At 39.2% G+C, this 20,807-nt stretch overlaps 1 pseudogene across 1 annotated transcript; it reads left to right on the top strand.

Moving 5' to 3' along the window:
- The first annotated feature begins 738 nt into the window (after positions 1-738).
- Positions 739-1,457, top strand: LOC306647641 (peptidyl-prolyl cis-trans isomerase A-like; annotated as a pseudogene). Its single transcript has one exon. The product of its transcript is annotated as a peptidyl-prolyl cis-trans isomerase A-like (transcript).
- Positions 1,458-20,807: the final 19,350 nt, after the last annotated feature.

Below are 20,807 nucleotides of genomic sequence, written 5' to 3'. Positions count from 1 at the left end.
TGCTCAGTCAAGGCATTTAAAGGGTCTTTAGTGTGACATTCCATGCAGGACCTAGCAGTTTGTTCAAGCATGCAGGTAAAAACTAACATCTGGGGGCTGGGGTTGTGGCTCAGTGGTAGAACACTTGCCTAGCACGTGCGAGGCACTGGGTTCAATCCTCAGCACCACATAAAATAAATATAAATTAATTAATTAATTAATTAATTAAAAAAACTAACATCTGTCCATCAAACATGTGTATTTACCTTCCCTACATGCCTCCACATGTATTTGATACTTTGGTCATTAAGACATCCATCATGTATCCATAGAAATGTGGAACAGAGAAAGCCTGAACTATTGAAATGCTCAGATAAACTGAAATCTTGTTACTTGCCATTAGTTAAATCTCCCTTCTCTTTTAAGTTTTTCTTTTTACCAATATTAATTTCAGAAAGTTAAATGCTATCACTTTAGGAAAAAGTCTATGTCACAAGAGTCATGGAATCAGAGAAACTAACACAGACAAGGAATTTAGACATCATTGACTCGAACCTGGAGGCCTCCCTAGACTAAAATGTTTGGGAGAAACTTCAGAGAAAATCTGGTACAAGGACCAAAATTTTGGGCTCAGATAAGGTTTTTTGTCAGAGGTCACTGCAATAGCTGGAAGTAGTCAGCCAGCCTCTGCTTGATGCAACCAGGAACAGGGAACTTACTACTCAGGATAACTCAAGTCTTTCAAGATGCCGCTGTCGCCTGGGGTCGTTCTCTGTCAGCCATGGTCAACCCTACCGTGTTCTTCGACATCACCGTCGACAGCGAGCCCTTGGGCCACGTCTCCTTCGAGCTGTTTGCAGACAAACTTCCAAAGACAGCAGAAAATTTTCATGCTCTGAGTACTGGAGAGAAAGGATTTGGTTATGAGAGTTCCTGCTTTCACAGAATTATTCCAGGATTTATGTGCCAGGGTGGTGACTTCACATGCCATAATGGCACTGGTGGCAAGTCCATCTATGGGGAAAGTTTGATGCTGAGAACTTCATCCTGAAGCCTACAGGCCCTGGCAACTTGTCTATGGCAAATCTGGGCCAAACACAAATGGTTCCCAGTTTTTCATCTGCATTGCCAACACTGAGTGGTTGAATGGCAATCATGTGGACTTTGGGAAGGTGAAAGAGGGCATGGACATCGTGGAAGCCATGGAGCACTTGGGTCCAGGAATGGCAAGACCTACAAGAAGATCACCATTACCGACTGTGGACAACTCGAATACATTTGACTTGTGTTTATCTTAACCACCAAACCATTCCACTGTAGCTCAGGAAAGCACCCCTCCACCCCATCTACTTGCAATATCCCATAAACTTTGTGCTCTCACTGCAGTTCTTTGGGTTCCATATTTTCCTTATTTCCCTCCCAAGTCTAGCTGGATTGCAGAGTTAAGTTTATGGATTATGAATAAAAACTAAATGACAAAAAAAAAAGATAACTTGATTCAATCCTGTAGATCTCTAACTCAAGGAAGGAAAACACAACTTTTTAATATTATACCCATATCAATTCCTTGAATACTTCCAATGAGATCTGACTGGCTTTCAGAGGTTGCCTCCAAGATGTGCCTTTAATAACTCAGCAGGAGGAAGTCCAGCAGTGCAACCATCAAAATACACACAAACACAGACACACATGCACATGCACAACGATTTCACTGGTCTGACATCTCTGCAAATGATCAGCGTAATTATAACATAAAAGGAAGAGAAAGAAGATGAAGAAAAAGGAAGAATTGCTCACTGTCAGGCGTCTATCATCCGCCATTTGCCTGCCTCTCGCATGTCCATCGTCTACCTTACCCCTATCCATCACCCAACGCTCGAGGTTCACCTCCCGATCATCCGACAGCTGCCAGCAGACTGACTGCAGACCACCAGTGGAGCACCAGCTGCCTGCTGTCAACCTGGAAGTTCACTGTCACAGTACCTGCAGGTTTGATTACACATGGCTGCCACCATTTTGAGACAACAGCCAGGCCCCGTAGGACCCCTGGCCGGACTGACTGAGCCCCATCTCCAGGATCCCTCTGCCCAACCGACCACTCCCTGCCTCTGGGGCCCTCACATCTACTGTCTGCTCCCTGATGCCAGGACCCCCAGACCAACTGACTGAGCCCTATCACCGGGAACCCAGACCGACTGATTGCACCCGGCCTCCAGGATCCCAAACTACACCAAACACACTGGACCCCCAGGACCCCTGCCCAACCAACTGCATCCTGTCTCCAGGACCTCCAGCTGACCACGTCCACCCCTGAGCTGCAACTCCCTACTTGCCAACACATTTCGAAGCCAGAGCAGCCATCTTGGATAATCCTGGAAGCCATAGCTCCGATCTTCGGGTGGGGCAAATCCCATCCTGAGACGCCTGCTGGAGGCTTGAAGCTCATTGTCAGGTACCTCTCATGCATCAGGCTACTAAACACTGGGAGGTTTTATTAGTATATGATTGTTATACAGTAGATTTTCTTTTTTCTTTTTAAAAAAATTTTAAGTTTTTATTTCTTTACTTTCTTGCTTTCTTTTCCTTTTGTTTACCTGTTCCCTCAGAGTCTCTTTCTCCCTTTTTTGCATGCTAACATCTGATTTCTTTTGATTACACTCTCACCCTTTCTATTTTCTAGAACTTCTGTATATTCTTTTATTATCCCATTAACAGCCATATTCTACATCCCGCTGCATCCTCTTTGTCCTCCATTAGAAACTGCAGACCTTACTGCAAACCTGTTTGTTTTACTGAAGATAACATTTGAACTCATTTTGTTTATTATGACAATTTTGTTATTGTCCCCATAGGGGCTATTTGGTCTAGGATTGCATAGTGTCTGATTTGGGCACTGCTAATATTGATCTCCCCTTAAAGAAAGGGTTTTGGAAACCTTTAGGGCCACTATAAGCCTATAGGGGGAAATCTGCAATACCCCAGATCTGCACTGCTAGAGGGGAAGATACATGAACAACATGAAAAAACAAGGGAAGAAAATGATCCAAACAAATCTAGATTCTATAGTAATAGAATCCAATGACAGTATGTTAGAAGAAATGTCAGAAAAGGACTTCAGATTATACATGATTAAGATGATTCGCGAAGCAAAGGATGAGATAAGAGAGCAAATGCAGGCAATGAATGATAATACCAATAAGCTGAAAGAGCACCTGCAGGAAGCAAAAGATCATTTCAAAAAAGAGATAGAGATTCTAAAAAAAAAAAAAACGGAAATCCTTGAAATGAAGGAGACAATAAACCAAATAAAAAACTCAATGGAAAGCATCACCAACAGACTAGACCACTTGGAAGACAGAACCTCAGACAATGAAGACAAAATATTTAATCTTGAAAATAAAGTCGCCCAAACAGAGAAGATGGTAAGAAATCATGAATAGAATCTCCAAGAACTATGGGACATCATGAAAAGACCAAATTTAAGAATTATTGGGATTGAGGAAGGCACAGAGATACAAACCAAAGGAATGAACAACCTATTCAATGAAATAATATCAGAAAATTTCCCAAACCTAAAGAATGAAATGGAAAGTCAAATACATGAGGCTTACAGAACACCAAATGCACAGAATCGCAACAGATCCACACCAAGGCACATTATAACGAAAATGCCTAACATTCAAAATAAAGATAGGATTTTGAAGGCCAAGAGAGAAAAGCATCAGATTACATATAGGGGGAGAACAATACGGATAGCAGCTGACTTCTCAACCCAGACTCTAAGAGCTAGAAGGGCCTGGACCAACATATTTCAAGCTCTGAAAGAACATGGTTGCCAACCAAGAATCCTATACCCAGCAAAACTAACCTTCAGATTTGAAGATGAAATAAAATCCTTCCATGATAAACAAAAGTTAAAAGAATTTACAAATAGAAAGCCTGTGCTACAGAATGTTCTCAACAAAATATTCCATGAGGAGGAAATGAAAAACAACAATGAAGGTCAGCAAAGGGAGGAACTACCTTAGAGAAAAACCACTCAAAGGAGAAACCAAGCCAACTTAAAAACCAAAAATAAGCCAAATGACTGGGAATACAAATCATTTCTCAATAATAACCCTGAACGTTAATGGACTGAACTCATCAATCAAAAGACATAGACTGGCAGAATGGATTAAAAAGAAAAACCCAACAATATACTGCCTGCAAGAGACTCATCTCATAGAAAAAGACACCCACAGACTAAAGGTGAAAGGATGGGAAAAAATCTACCATGCACATGGACTCAGTAAAAAAGCGGGGGTTTCCATCCTTATATCAGATAAAGTGGACTTCAAGCTAAAGTTAGTTAGAAAGGATAAAGAAGGACATTTCATACTGCATAAGGGAACCATAAATCAGGAAGACATAACGATAGTAAATATTTATGCCCCAAACAATGGTGCATCCCTGTACATCAAACAAATCCTTCTCAATTTCAAGAATCACATAGACCACAACACAATAATTCTGGGCGATTTTAACGCACTGCTGTCACCACTAGATAGATCTTCCAAACAAAATCCAACCAAAGAAACCATAGAACTCAATAACACAATCAATAACCTAGACTTAATAGACATATATAGAACATTCCATCCATCAACGAGCGGATACACTTTCTTCTCAGCACATGGAACCTTCTCGAAAATAGTCCATGTGTTATGCCACAAAGCAGCCCTTAGGAAATGCAAAAAAATAGAGCTACTGCCTTGTGTTCTATCAGATCATAATGGACTAAGAGTAGAAATCAATGACAAAATAAAAAAAGGAAATTACTCAAAGACTTGGAGACTAAATAATATGCTATTGAATGAAACAAAATTGAATGATAACAAAAAACATCAGGGAGGAGATTAAAAAATTCTTAGAGGTCAATGAGAATGATGATACAACATATCAAAATCTCTGTGACACTATGAAAGCGGTACTAAGAGCGCATTCCAGAAAAGAATGAAAAGTCAACAACTAAATGACCTAACATTACAGCTCAAAGCTCTAGAAAAAGAAGAACAGAATAATAGCAAAAGTAGTAGAAGACAGGAAATAATTAAAATCAGAACTGAAATCAATGAAATTGAAACATAAACTATTCAAAAAATTGACATAACAAAAAGTTGTTTCTTTGAGAAAGTAAACAAAATAGATAAACCCTTAGCCACACTAACAAAGAGAAGGAGAGAGAAGACTCAATTACTAAAATACATGATGCAAAAGGAAATGTCACAACAGACACCACTGAGATACAGAACATAATGAGAAGCTACTTTGAAAATCTGTATTCCAACAAAATAGAGTGTACCAAAGACATTGACAAATTTCTAGAGACATATGCTCCTCCCAAACTGAACCAGGAGGACATACACGATTTAAACAGATCAATATCAAGCAATGAAATAGAAGAAGCCATTAAAAAATCTACCATCCAAGAAAAGCCAGACGGATTCTCAGCCGAGTTCTACAAGACCTTCAAAGAAGAACTCATTCCAATACTTCTCAAAGTATTCCAGGAAATAGGAAAGGAGGGTACCCTACTGAACTCATTCTATGAAGTTAATATCACCCTCATACCCAACCAGGAAAAGACACATCAAGGAAAGAAAATTTTAGACCAATATCCTTGATGAATATAGATGCAAAGATCCTTAACAAAATATTGGCAAACCGTATCCAAAAACATATTAAGAAAATTGTGCACCACAATCAAGTGGGGTTCATTCCTGGAATGCAAGGATGGTTCAACATTCATAAATCAATAAACGTAATCCATCATGTCAATAGACTTAAGGATAAGAAGCATATAGTTATTTCAATTGATGCAGAAAAAGCATTTGACAAAATACAACACCCCCTCATGCTCAAAACACTAGAAAAAATAGGGATAGTAGGAACATACCTGAACATTGTAAAGGCTATTTATGCTAAGCCCATGGCCAACATCATTCTTAATAGAGAAAAACTGAAACCATTCCCTTTAAAAATAGGAACAAGACAGGGATGTCCTCTTTCACCACTTCTATTCAACATTGTCCTCGAAACTCTAGCCAGAGCAATTAGGCAGACTAAAGAAATTAAAGGGATACGAATAGGAAAAGAGGAACTTAAGCTGTCACTATTTGTGGATGACATGATTCTATATTTAGAGGATCCAAAAACCTCCTCCAGAAAACTTCTAGACCTCATCAATGAATTCAGCAAAATAGCAGGCTATAAAATCAACACACATAAATCTGCAGCATTTTTGCCATGGGATACTTTTTTTTTTCTTTTTTGCAGTCATGGGGATTGAACCCACGGCCTCGTGCTTGCAAGGCAAGCACTCTACCAACTGAGCTATCTCCCAGCCCCCCAATCTGCGTCATTTTTATACGCAAGCGACAAAACAGCTAAAAAGGAAATGAGGAAAACAACTCCATTTGCAATAGCCTCAAAAAAAATAAAATACTTGGGCATCAATCTAACCAAAGAGGTAAAAGATTTCTACAATGAAAACTACAAAACACTGAAGAAAGAAATTAAGGAAGACCTTAGAAGATGGAAAGATCTCCCGTGTTCTTGGATAGGCAGAATTAATATTGTCAAAATGGCCATACTACCAAAAGTGCTATACAGATTCAATGGGATTCCAATTAAAATCCCAATGATGTACCTCACAGAAATAGAGCAAGCAATCATGAAATTCATCTGGAAGAATAAGAAACCCAGAATAGCTAAAGCAATCCTTAGCAGGAAGAATGAAACAGGGGGTATTGCAATACCAGAACTTCAACTATACTACAAAGCAATAGTAACAAAAACGGCATGGTATTGGCACCAAAATAGACAGGTAGATAATTGGTACAGAATAGAGGACACGGACACAAACCCAAATAAATACAATTTTCTCATACTAGACAAAGGGGCCAAAAATATGCAATGGAGAAAAGATAGCCTCTTCAACAAATGGTGCTGGGAAAACTGGAAATACATATGCAACAGAATGAAACTAAACCCCTATCTCTCACCCTGCATAAAACTCAACTCACAATGGATCAAGGACCTTGAAATCAGACCAGAGACCCTGCATCTTATAGAAGAAAAAGTAGGTCCAGATCTTCAACTTGTTGGCTTAGGATCAGACTTCCTTAACAGGACTCCCATAGCACAAGAAATAAAAGCAAGAATCAATAACTGGGATAGATTCAAACTAAATAGCTTTCTCTCAGCAAAGGAAACTATCAGCAATGTGAAGAGAGAGCCTATAGAGTAGGAGAATATCTTTGCCACTCATACTTCAGATAGAGCACTAATTTCCAGAATCTATAAAGAACTCAAAAAACTCTACACCAAGAATACAAATAACCCAATCAACAAATGGGCTAAGGAAATGAACAGACACCTCACGGAAGAAGATGTACAAACAATCAACAGATATATGAAAAAATGTTCAACATCTTTAGTAATAAGAGAAATGCAAATCAAAACTACACTAAGATTCCATCTCACCCCAATTAGAATGGCGATTATCAAGAATACAAGCAACAATAGGTGTTGGAGAGGATGTGGGAAAAAGGTACATTCATACATTGCTGGTGGGGCTGCAAATTAGTGCAGCCACTCTGGAAAGCAGTGTGGAGATTCCTTAGAAAACTTGGAATGGACCCTCCATTTGACCCAGCTATCCCACTCCTCGGCCTATACCCAAAGGACTTAAAATCAGCATACTACAGAGATACAGCCACATCAATGTTCATAGCGGCTCAATTCACGATAGCCAGACTATGGAACCAACCTAGATGCCCTTCAATTGATGAATGGATAAAGAAACTGTGGTATATATATATATATACAATGGAATATTACTCAGCTATAAAAAATAATAAAATTATGGCATTTGCAGGCAAATGGATGAAATTGGAGAATATCATGTTAAGTGAGATAAGCCAATCTCAAAAATCCAAAAGAGGAATGATCTCACTGATAAGCGGATGATGACACTTAATGGGGGGTGGGAGGGGGACAAGAATGGAGGAAGGAGGGACTGTATAGAGGGTAAAGAGAGGTGGGAGGGGTGGGGGGGAAGGAATCAAACATCATTACTGTATGTAAATATATGAATATGCAAATGGTATGCTGTTACTCCATGTACAAACTGAAACAACATGTATCCCATTTGTTTACAATAAAAATAAATTTTAAAAAAAAGGAAGAATAGAAGGAAGAGAGTGGAGAATAAAAAGGGAAAGGGCAGGGGGAGTAGAGCAAAGAGGAAGAAGAAAATGAGAAGGAAGAGAAGAAGAAAAAATGAGATGATATAAGGATCTGGCTTGACATGACTACAGCCATCTTGGTCATAAGTGCCATTTTGCCCAGCAGGTAGCTTTGGAAGGCATCCTAAATCCTATAGAACAAACAAAGTCATTAAGATAATCAGCTGATGGCTAGAATGTAGCTCAGTGGTAGAATACATGCCTAGCATATGTGAGATGGTGAGTTGAACCTCAGAACCATTAAATAATTGAAAAAAGATACTCAGCCCAGAGGCTGGCGCTGATGCTTGGTCTGTTTCTTAACTGATAATGGACATGTTAATAGTTTTCAAGAAAGGCCAGCTGCATTCTTATCCAGCTTAGCACGTAAACCTCTTTCCCCTTGGTGTGTGGGGATCCAGTGGTCTCCCTGCTCCTGGAGACCTGTTTCTGTCTGAAAAATCCCTGAAAAACTGTACTTTGCACAACCCTAGATCTGTCTATCTCTTTTCTCAGTTTCATAGCACCTTCCATTTTTGGCAGTCAATTCTCATACACGGGAACTAGAATTTTCTGAAACAGAGAATGATGCAATTCCCTGGGACGATGTGAGCACTAGCTGCTTTGCCCAACAGAAGGGGAAAGTTAGATGTGCAAGTGCTGCTGTTGTCCATAGACACTTTGCCTTTTACAAAAATCATAATGTAGAAGAAGAAATACTAAAAATACTTACTACATATTGTCAGGTCAAGGAGGTTATGGACATGTAGGACATGCTTTCATTTTTGTTATTAATTCCTGTCTATAGACAAAATAGATATTTACTTATAAGTAGAGATTCATCTATGTGTACAGCGGCTACCTCTGGGTGGGTAATGACACAATTGTCTGAGGGGTGTGTTTTTGTGTGTGCGCGTAGTACTGCTGTTCTTTATTTTCCAAATTCCCTACTATGATTAGTATTACTTTCATAAATAACTTTTTTAAAACTATCTTAAAAATTAAAACTAATACCTATCCAGTTCTGAGACCAAGAAATTCTGGACTTATGGGAGTAGTTACTGAGATCCTTTTGAAATGGGAAATTGGGTTATGACTACTTGAGGTCATTTCTAGAACTGAAGCATTTTAGTGATGTAAGAAGACTCAGTGATGATCTAATTGAACTCATTCATCAGAAATACTGGGAAGTTGAGTCCCAAAAATATAAGTGATTTTCTCAAACTGACATAGTCACAGTGACAGGTGAGTCTCAGGTGACACCAAAGCTGAAGTCTTATAAGACCAAAAGAATTGTCTCATCAAAGCAATTTTTCAAAAATTAGATTTGTTAGGCATGGAGAAGGAACCAGAAGGATGATCTTCCTAAGAAGAGATGATGCCTAAAATCTACAGTTCTATATGTGTCATTTGAACAAGAAGATTAAAGCGATAGCGACTGTCTCTAAACTCTTAGTCCAGTGCTCAGAATTGTGGGGTTTAGCCCTGACCTCATGAAGACAGGTCATCTGACTGTGGTCATCAGACTGTGAACCACTTATAATGCCCATGCTGCTAAATTGCTCAGCAGCTCCTTAGTGATATAAGGAATTTTTATAGGAATCAAGAGCTGGGGATGTAGCTCAGTGGAAGAGGATCTGCCTAGCATGCAGAAGGTACTAGGTTCAATCCCTAACACAGGGGGGAAAAAATACTAGATTTAATATAATCTCAGCCCTTCAAAACCATCCTGAAGTTCCCCGCTCCCTTGGGAACCAAAGGGGAGAATTCAAAGACAGGGGCTCCTAAAGTTGTGAGCCAAATCTACAACAGATCTACATGCAAGGTGAAACGGATGTTTTAAATTTTTCTTTCTGATCAAGAACAGCGATAAAATGAGTCATACTATGGCAGAACTGGACAGGATTTTGAAGACCATCCAGCCCAATTCTCTTGGTTTATAGAGGAGGAAATTGAGGTCCTTCAATTTTTAGAGTAAATGTCCCTGACCATATCCTGCAGCTCACACCTAGAAGGATCAATCGGTTCTTTCACTAGACTAAAAACTCTGGAATAAAAGAAAACTTCTCTCTCTTGTTTGAATGATGGATGGATGGATGGATGAAGGAAGGAAGAAGGATGTATGGTTGAGTGGACTTTCCTAAAATTACATAGCACATTAACATCAAAACTGAGACTAGAATCCAAACCCTCCAATTACCATCCCAGCTGTTACCAACATTTTATAGTCCAATTCCATTTATGTTCAGTAACAGTGTCATACATGCTGATAATTCAAAATCTCAACAAATTGACTTAAAAGGACTATTGGCTATTTCCAAAAATGAAATCTACCCTTAATGACTAAACATGTGCTATTTATTGTATTTTCAAAAGAAATATACATTTATTCATTCATTCAACAAATATTTTCAGAGCACCTACTATGTGCCAGGTTCTGTTAGGCACCTGTCACATTTTATTGGCATATTAGTATTATATATGATGTTATTTGCATTTTTTATTTTCTAGGTATTCAATAATGTAATACATATTTATAAATAAAAATCTTCAAAAGAACATTCTAGAACTGGGGTTGTAGCTCAGTGGTAGAGTGCTTGCTTAGCACCTGTGAAGCACTGGGTTCAATCCTCAGCACCACATAAATATAAATAAAGATAATTGTGTCCATCTACAACTAAAAAAGTATTTTTAAAAAGTAACATTCTGGGGTGGGAGGGGTGGGGGGAAGGGAAAAAAATAACAGAATGAATCAAACAACATTGCCCTATGTAAATTTATGATTTTTAATTAAAAAAAGTAACATTCTATATGCCCTGAAATATTAACAATTTTCAGAGCAAGCCAGCCATGGTAACATGCATGTAGCCTCCAGCTATTCAGGAGGCGGAAACAGGAGGATTACTTAAGCCCACAAGTTTGAGACCAGCCTGAACAATTAACAAAATCCTATCTCAAAGAAATTTTTTTTTTCAGAATAATAGCAATAACATGGGAGGTTTAATAGTTCTAAATAACCATCTTGAAAGACAAAATTTCTACTGATCTGTAAGTACTGCTTTGAATGTAGAAAATGGGTCTCATGATTTTAGACACATGTAATATTCTGAGTATAATTACAGCAGCAAGATCTATTTTTTGCACTTGAGGAGTTCTTTTTAATTTCATAAAAAAGTGCCTCTATTTAAAAGGTGCCTTCTTAAAGTCAAAAAAACAGCGTGTTGGCAGGACCTCTTTGAGTGAACAGCACCAGACAGTGGCACCAGCTGTTGCCACTGACCCCAAACTACGAGCAGAGTCATTCTTGTTCACAGAGATCCTAACAGAGGGAATGAGCATTTTGTAAGCAATGACTTGAGGAATGACTGAATTAATGAATGAATGGACAGACAAGTGAATTTCAAGAAAATTAAAAGTGATCAAAGGATAAGGGATATATCTTCTGACCAACTGAGCACCTACTATCCTAAAATGTAAACTATCCCCATATCTCTTCCTTAACACCTGGCATTCCACCATTGTAACCCCATTGCTTTAGCTCAGGGATTGGCAAACTACTGCCCAGAAGCCAAACTCACCTTTATAACTGCTTTGTAAATAAAGTTTTATTGAAACACAGACACACCACTTGTTTGTTTACGGTTTATGGTTGCTTTCATATTATAATAGCAGGTTTGAGTATAATCATCCCTCAGAGTTCATGGGGGATTAATTCCAGGACCCCTAGCAATTACCAAAATCTGCAGATGTTCAGGTCTCTTAAATAAATATGATAAATAAATAAATAAATAAATAAATAAATAAAATGATGTATAATTGCATATAACCTCTACACATCCCCCATATACTTTGGGGGGAGGTGAGGGACTAAGTCTCATTATATAGCTCAGTGAGTAGCTAGGACTACAGGCATACCTTGATGTTCCTGGCTTCTTTCATATATTTTAAGGCATTTCTAGATAACTTATAATACCTAATACAAGGTAAATGCTATGTAAATAGTAGTGATGTTATGTTGTTATGTTAGACAAGAAAAAAAAAGTCTGTAATATTCAGTACAGATGTCATTTTTTCCCAAATATTTTCAATTCATGATGGGTTGAATTTGTAGATGCAGAAACTACAGATACAGAAAGTCAACTGTGCTTACAACAGAAACCCTGTGGCCTGCAAAGCTGAAAATATTTCCTATTTGGCCCTTTACAGGAAAACGTTGGACAACCTCACTGTTTTAATTGTGTTTCTTTTTTCAACTTTATTAAATGATAATTGACATGCAAATATTGTCCATATTCAAGGTATGCAACGTGATATTTTAATGGTTTTTGGATTTTAGGGATTGGGGATTGAACCCAGGGGTGCTTAATAACTAAGCCACACCCCTAGCCCACTTTTTACATTTTATTTAGAGACAAGGTCGCACTAGTTTGCTTAGGGCCTAGCTAATTTGCAAGGCTGGCTTTGAACTCATAATCCTCCTGCCTCAGCCTCCCAAGCCACTGGTATTACAGGGGGGTGCCACCATACCCAGTTTTGATATTTTAATGTATAAATACATGGTGAAATGATTACTACAATCAAGCTAAATACCACCTCCATCACTTCACACAGTTACCATGTGTGTGTGAGAGTGTGTGTGTGTGTGTGTGTGTGTGTGTGTGTGTGTGTGTGTGTGTAAGAACACTTAGAATCTGAGCCCACTGCAGTGGTGTATGTCTGTAATCCCAGCATTTCAGTAGGCTGGGCCTGGGCAAGTTTGAGACCAGCCTCAGCAACTCAGCAAGACCGTGTGCCAAAATAAAAAATAAAAAGGGCTGGGAATGTAACTCAGTGGTAAGGCATCCTTGGGTTCAATCCTCAGTACAAAAAAAAAAAAAAAAAAATCTAAAAATCTACTCTGTTAGCAAATTACAAGTATACAACACATTAACTATAGTCACCATACTGTACATTATGAGTTTGACTTTTGTAGGTTCTTTTTCTGAAATCACATGGTATTTGTCTCTCTGTGTCTGGCTTATTTCACTCAGCATATCTTCTAAATTCATCCACGTCATCACAAATGGCAGGATTTCCTTCTTTTATAAAGCTAATACTCCATTGTATGTGTGTGAAAATGAGATGTCTATTTTTTTCCATTTATCTATTGTTATAGTCTGAATATTCAAATTCAGACATTGAAACTTAATGTCTGATATGATGATATTGAGAGGTGGGACTATTAAGAGGTAATCATGCCATAAGGTCCCTCCCCTCATCAACACAGCTAAGAACCTTGTAAAAGTAGCTTCACACAGAATTCAGATATCTCACCCTTCTGCCTTCTGCCAAGTGAGGACACAGCATTTCTTCCTTCCACAGGACACAGCATTCATGTGCCATCATAGAAGCAGACACTGGACCTCATCAGACAATTAGTATCCTGGTGTCTTTATCTTGGACTTCCCAGACTCCAGAACTGTGAGGAACAACTGTCTATTCTTTAGAAATTAGTCTGTGGTGTTTAAGACATTTGTTAAGTTGTTAACACATCTTGGCTGTTTTGAATAATGTTTCAGTGAACAGGAAAATACATGGAACATGAAAACAAAAATGGAAATACAGATATCTCTTCATGGAATTATAAATATGCCCACATCTGTCTTGTTTTTTTTTTTTTTTTTTTTTTTTTTTTGTGGTGCTGGAGATCGAACGAAGGCAAGCACTCTACCGACTGAGCTATCTCCCCAGCCCTGTCTTTTTTTTAATGTAGATGTTTATTGGAGTTAAACACTCCTCTTAGAACTGCTTTTGCTATATCCCACAGTTCTGCTATATTGTTTTTATTTAATTATGTTGCGAGATATTTTTTAATTTCCCTTTTAATATTTTCTATGACTCTTTGGTTGTTCAGGAGTAAGTTGTTTAACTTGCACAATTTTTAAATTTTCTGTTATTGATTTCTAGTTTCATACCACTGGAGTCAGATTTCTATCCCCTTAAGTTTGGTTCATACTTGTTTCGTGACCTGTGATCTGTTAATAATACTTTAGATTTTTTAGGTGTTCCAATGTTGGGTGTATATATATATTTACTATTGTTATATTTCCTTAATGAATTGACCCCTTACCATTATACAATAATTTCCTTGATCTTTTTACTGTTGTAAACTTCAAATATAACTATCCCTCCTCTCTTTTGGTTTCCATTTGCATATATTTTCCATCCCTTCATTTCAGTTTATACGTGTCCCTAAAGCTTAAGTGAGTCTCTTGCAGGTAGCCTACAGATGGGTCTTTTTTTTTTTTTTAATAAATCCATAAGCCATACTATGTCTTTTGATTGAAGAATTTAATCCATTTATGTTCAAGGTAAATGCTCCTGACATTTTATTAATTTTTTTCTGGCTGTTTTATTGATTCTTTGTTCCTTTTTCCGTCTGTTACTGTCTTCCTTTGTGATCTGATGATTTTCTACAGTGACATACTCTGATTCTTTCACTGTATATTTTGTGTATCTGTTATAGGTGTTTATTTCGTGATTACTATGAAGTTTACATATAACAACTTACAGTCTAGGGCTAAAGCTCAAGGGTAGAGCACATGCTTAGCAAGCACAAGGTCCTGGGTGAAATCCTCAGCACTAAAAAAAAAAAAAAAAATTAAACACTTATTCTATTTTAAACTGATAACTACTGCGTTTGATGGAGCACTCACCTCTTCCTCTTCCAGGTTTTATGAAATGGTTTCAGTGAGGAGAAGACCTTTACCCATGGGGAAGTTCAAGAGCTTTAGTTGGGTAGGGTGTTGGGGGTTGTGCCATGTTGGCGGCGCCAGGATGGCGCCTGATCACATCGGCAGCAAGGAGGTTGATTGACATAAGCACACTCAGGTGATTTTCTCGTCCACGCACAATGTACGCACATGTGTTCTCAAGCTCTAATTGCCTGCTCAGAGCTACTAGCCTAATCTTTGCATAAGAGGCGTGGCCCTGCTCTCCGCGTCCTGGAGGTGATATAAGCGTAGGCGGAGCAAAACACGCTACAGCAGCCATTAGCAGAAAAAGTAGTAGAAGAAGACTCAAACACAAAAGCAGCTAGGAAACGCGCGAGGGCAGCTAGTAGGGAAAAACGGCACAGCAGCTAGCAGGCAGCGGCGGAAGGCAGATCGCAGAAGGAGAACTGAGACGCATCACTAGGGCACCTTAGGTAGATGTACCCTTAGTTCACAGGATGCAGGACTTTAAGGCGTAGCAAGTTTCTCTCTTAAGCAAAGTCTCTCTCTCTGATAAGCAAAGTCTCTCTCTGCTCTCAAAGCAAGTAAACCTCATTTCCTCTATCCTCTATAAACAAGCAAGAAAGCAGTGCACTAAAGAGAAAGATAGAAGTGCCTCAGTTTCCACTCCACCACCCATAAGACCCGTGCAAGTTGTTGCTGCAGGCGGTGACAAATATCCACGGATTTTGGAACCGCAAAGAGCCAGCGACAGTAGGGTATGGCAGAAGTTCAAGATCTGGTGAGGGCACAGCTTCATAACCTCTGTGCAGTTCCAACTGCTGATATATATATTGATAAGTTAATATTTCAGGGGTCCTCAGTAGCAAAGGTTGTGAGTATCCACAGTTGTTGGAGTTTGAGGTGGCAAAGAACAGTGGGGTCTTTCTGATCTCTTTACCCCCTAATGAGAGATGTCATGGCCAAGGGGATCTTCTCTTGGGACAAGGTCTGGTTCATGAATACACTCATAGTGGCTATGACATCAGTGTCTGTGGAACATCCATAGAGCTCAGGTAGGGCATCAGTTGTTCTGGTATCTGAGGTGTGAGCACATGTGGGGTAGTCATGTCTCCAGAGTCCAGAGTATGCACAGGTTTGGGAGAGCCAGTAGCCCTAGTCCCAGGATTACACGAGAGCAACTCCTTCGGGGATAGAAAGTCTTTGTCAGACTTCTGAATCAAACCCAGTAGTTCTCTTTTCCAGTTAAAAGAAAACTCAATATTCTGATTTCTTTTCCGTGTAACAGGTCGCTCTGCTTTCAGGCATGTCAATTCCTCTCCAGGAGGTTTGTGGCAGTGATGGCGACATGTTACCTCATGGCAAAGCTGCTGGAGTCCCTGGGGAATCAGTCAGCTAGAGCTCATGCTGAAGCACACTATGGAGGCCTCTGCTGAAATCTGCAGAGAGCCTACAACTGCTGTGGGGGCTGTTGAGGTCCTCGGTGACAAGGCCACCATGATCCTCTGCAGAGCAGACCACTGGGACCCACAGTGGCACCTGCTAGGTGACTGACACGATGGCTCCTGCCCTTCTTCTTTGTTGCCCCTTCCCCCTAGACATCTCAGCTATGTCAGTATCCTCAACAATCCTTTCTGTGCAATTATTCTTCCTTTTTTTTTCACCACTATGTCATTTTAAGTTCATAATGGGACCTTTGAACCCACCTAGGGAAATCTCTGTCTACATGCTGTTGGGGAGAGGAACATGAGGTTGGGATCAATTACTCCCCTCTGTTGCTCCATCATCTCTGCTTTCTTGTTTTTTCCAAGAGACTGGGTCATCTCGCTATGCTTCCAAGACTGGAACGCAGTAGCCAGCACAGGAAAAGCCCCACTCTTCATGCTTGGTCTAGATACCAACCTGACATAGTGCACTACCGCCTTGAACTCCTGGGATCAAGTGATTCTCCTGCCTCAGTCTCCCAAGTTGCTGGGGATGCAAGCATGAGCCACTGTGCCCAGCAAACACCTCTGCATTAAATTGTACTATCCTTAAGTGTCCTTGGAAATGCGCACTATTCGCGCTATTCCTTATACCTCAATGTGGATTAGTTTATCCCCAAGGGCACTTAGCTGTTTTACAAGTTAAAAGACTACAGAGAACTCAAATGTATGTTAAGAAGAATATCTTAGAATGGAAAATGAGCACAGAAATGGGGAAAACTGGAAGAATGGTAAATAGGCATTATTTATTTTGCAGTTCTGTTTGACTTGTGATCAAAACAGAGTTGAGGCTAACGACTAAAGAGTCAAGTTTTGAATAGCAAGAATGTCAGACTTTCTGAATCAAACCCAAATAGTTCTCTTTTCCAGTTAAAAGAAAACTCAATATTCTGATTTCTCTTCCGTGTAACAGGTTGCTCTGCTTTCAGGCATGTCAATTTCCTTCCATTTCTCTTGTGGTCCAAAGAGTTAGAGAAATTGTTTTAGATTGTACCCATCCCAAGTTACGCACTTCTGATTTTTTTTTTTTTTTTCAACTGACCTCATTTAGCAGGGTGGAAGGCAGTTTTTCCTAGTCTATTAAGACTTCAATAAAATCATCCATTTCTAGTTAACTGGAATAGTATTCACATTTAGACCTGCATATTAATTGGCTGATAACGAGATGATAAAGCTGCTTTTCTCTGCAGGTGTACCAATCAATTTCAATGAAACAGAAAAAGAGTTCTTTTCTTGTTGCATCTGAAATTAAAAAGTGATTTATATTTTCTAATAAAGTGGTTTTCATTGATCTCCTTCTGAAAATGTATGGTTTCATTTGCACTCTTTTAAATTATAATAGTTTCCGTTTGTAAAAGAATGATTTTCCAATATCATTTCTGGCTTCCAATTGATGATTAACTTTAATATGGATTTGAAAGGGTAGGTTTGGGGGTATTAAGAGCCTCCATCCCCCAAAAAAAGAAAAAAAATGCTACTTTTAATGACCAGAATATTCTCAGACTACAAAGTTCTTTTCCTAAACACAATATTGTCAAAGGAAGTTATGTTCTCCCCCAAGAAATCCATTTTTCTATTTCCAAAGTTTCCTTTTGTCATAGAATTTTATGTCTGTGCCAGTTGTTTTCTATTTTCTGTTGTGTCAGCCTTGCTACAGGGCATATGTGGAAAGGAGACTTTTTTTTTCCTTCTTCCTCCCGTCACCAACAGCAAATTCTTACTTGGAGATGCTCATAGACTCCTGTTGTTATCCACTGAATTCTGGCAGTGTGGAACTTGGCAGAGCAATTGCATTTCACTTTAATTTACTATTATGGTCTTCTGAGCCACGATGATTAAGCAGCCATGAAAGGAAACTGCATTTCAAACATGTGATGGAAAATCACAGAGTCCGGGGAAGGTGTGGGGGAAGGTGTGCAGGGGAGGGTGCGGGGGAGGGTATGGGGAAATCATGGCCATCTCACTTCTCTGTTACCCAGAGGCACCTGCGTTCACGCCCAGGCTGCAAACAAGTGTTGAGAGGAGTCAAGAGAGACTGTGGGCATCAGACCTCATTGAAAACAGGAACCACAGACTGTCTCACTACACAGGAGATAAACGTGGGCTGAGGAAAGAATAGATGAATGTGGATGGATGGATGAATGATGAATGAGTGGATGAATTTATGGAAGACAACTTGCAGCTCTCAAGCAAAGATTACATTTCTAATGGGTCTTAAGTGCCTCCTACAAAGAGGTATTTCTTTCCCTCCTTGGTTCATAGTGCCTGATTAGTCCCTACTAGTCCCAGGTGTTTTGTCAGGATTAAGTAATACTGCCCTCTAAATTATTTTTTTAATGGACTTTGAAGGCCCCAGGATGGCTAATACCACAGCATGGACTAGTTCATCACCTGCCTTTGCATATATCAGGAAAATGTGGACCACATAATGACAGCGGGCTTGAAGCAGAGCTGGAACATGGGAATGGGTTAGGGAAAGTGGTGGAGGGGGCTTATCATGATGAAGAAACACCTCTCTGCTCTGCCAAGGACCCCGTTTCTAGTCACACACCCAAGTACAATACTTCCCAGGCTATAGCTCAGCCTTCGTTCCTCCTTTGAACTCCTCCCACCCCCAGGACCCAGAGGATCACAAGTTCAAAGCCAACCTCAGCAAGTTATCAAGGCCGTAAGCATCTTACCAGGACACTGTCTCAAAAAATAAAAAGAGTTATGGAAGTAGCTCAGTGGTTAAGCACTCCTGGGTTCAATTCCCAGGACCAATATATAAATACGTATTTACATACATACATACTTGAAGATGGAAATGTGGCCCACTCCTGTAATCCCAGCAACTCAGGGGGCTAAGGTAAGAAGATCACAAGTTCAAGGCCAGCCTCAGCAATTTAGGGAAAACCTGGAGATATAGGAAAACCTGGTCTAGTGCCCCTGGTTCAATCCCCAATACCATTTGGAGTTAGGGATGTAGCTCGGTGGTAGAGCACTTGCCTAGCATGCTTAAGGCCCTGGATTAAATTCCCAGCACCATCAAAAAAAAAAAATAATAATAATAATAAATTAAAATAAAAAACAAGAAAAAAAAACAAAAGAAAGAGAGAGCAAAGAATTAATTAAGGAAACTTCACTGGATATTTGCTGATATTAAGAAATAATTATTAAATTATTAGGTTGTCTCTCCCTCTGGAGATGGCCCACATTCTCCCTTGAATGTGTGTTATTGTGTTACCCCAAAATCTTCTCATTCTCAAGATAGCCCATGTTCTCCCTTTCCTAAATAATGTCTCTGTTTTCCTAAATAAACTTTTGTCTGTGTCTCTGAAAAAAAAAAAAAAGAAGAAGAAAGAAAGAATGATTAGTATTTCTTGGTTGATGCTAATAATCTGCATTTTTTTCCCCACAGACCTAGGGACAGACCGAATGCCATACTCTACCATGGCATTTTTTCTTAAATAAAAGAGTCATACTGAAAGATTTGCAGTTGAAATTCTATGAGAGCCGTACTTGGCTTTGCAAGAACCCAATTGGAGGAAAGGGAGAGACGTGACTGGCCTGTGTTGGTGATTACTAAGGCTGGAATGAGAGGCCAGGAAGGTGATTTATTAGTCTCTCAACTTTTGTACAAATACAAAAAAAATTTACAATAGGAAATTTGTCAAAATAAATAAATAAAAAGAGAAAAACAGCACTAATTCTCAAAACAAGGCTGGAGGAGTAGCTCAGTAGTAGAGTATGTGCTTAGCAGGTATCGGACACAAGGCCCCGGGTTCAATCCCTAGCACCAAAAAATAAAAATGCAAAATAAAAACAATGGATGGATGTAAATCTTTGTATATATACTAAAAACCATTGAAAGGAACACTTCAAAAGACTGAACTTTTACTGTGTATGAACTATATTGTAAATTTTTCAGTGATTAAAAAAAGATGCTAGAACAGATTAAATGGCAGCAAATCACATGTTTTTTTCCCTAAATTTTGTCTAATGCTTATTTTTCTTCTTTTTCCTTGAAGTACTGGGGATTGAACTCCAGGTCTTCTACATATCAGGCAAGCCACCCACCCTGAGCTGTATCCCTACCCCTTTCTAAAACCTTATTTTGAGACAGGGTCTCACCAAGTTTCTTAAGTTGGCCTTGAATTTGTGATCCTCCTGCCTTAGCCTCCCCACTGGCTGGGACAACAGGCATGTTGTTTATCTAACACTTCTTAGTAGATTCTCTTTAATAAGTGAGTATACACATACTTGGGGAAAAAAGAAAATGAAACCAACCATCTGTCATCTGTCCTTTTCTGGCCTATCTCACGAGTCGTGAACTATTACCCAAATGCTTTCACACATATCTTCTAGGATGTTCTCTCAGAACC

This window comes from Sciurus vulgaris (assembly GCF_902686455.1).
Source record: "Sciurus vulgaris genome assembly, chromosome: 17".
Lineage (NCBI taxonomy): Eukaryota > Metazoa > Chordata > Mammalia > Rodentia > Sciuridae > Sciurus > Sciurus vulgaris.
Note: the sequence above shows the minus strand (reverse complement) of the source record. Positions and strands in the feature narration are given on the sequence as shown.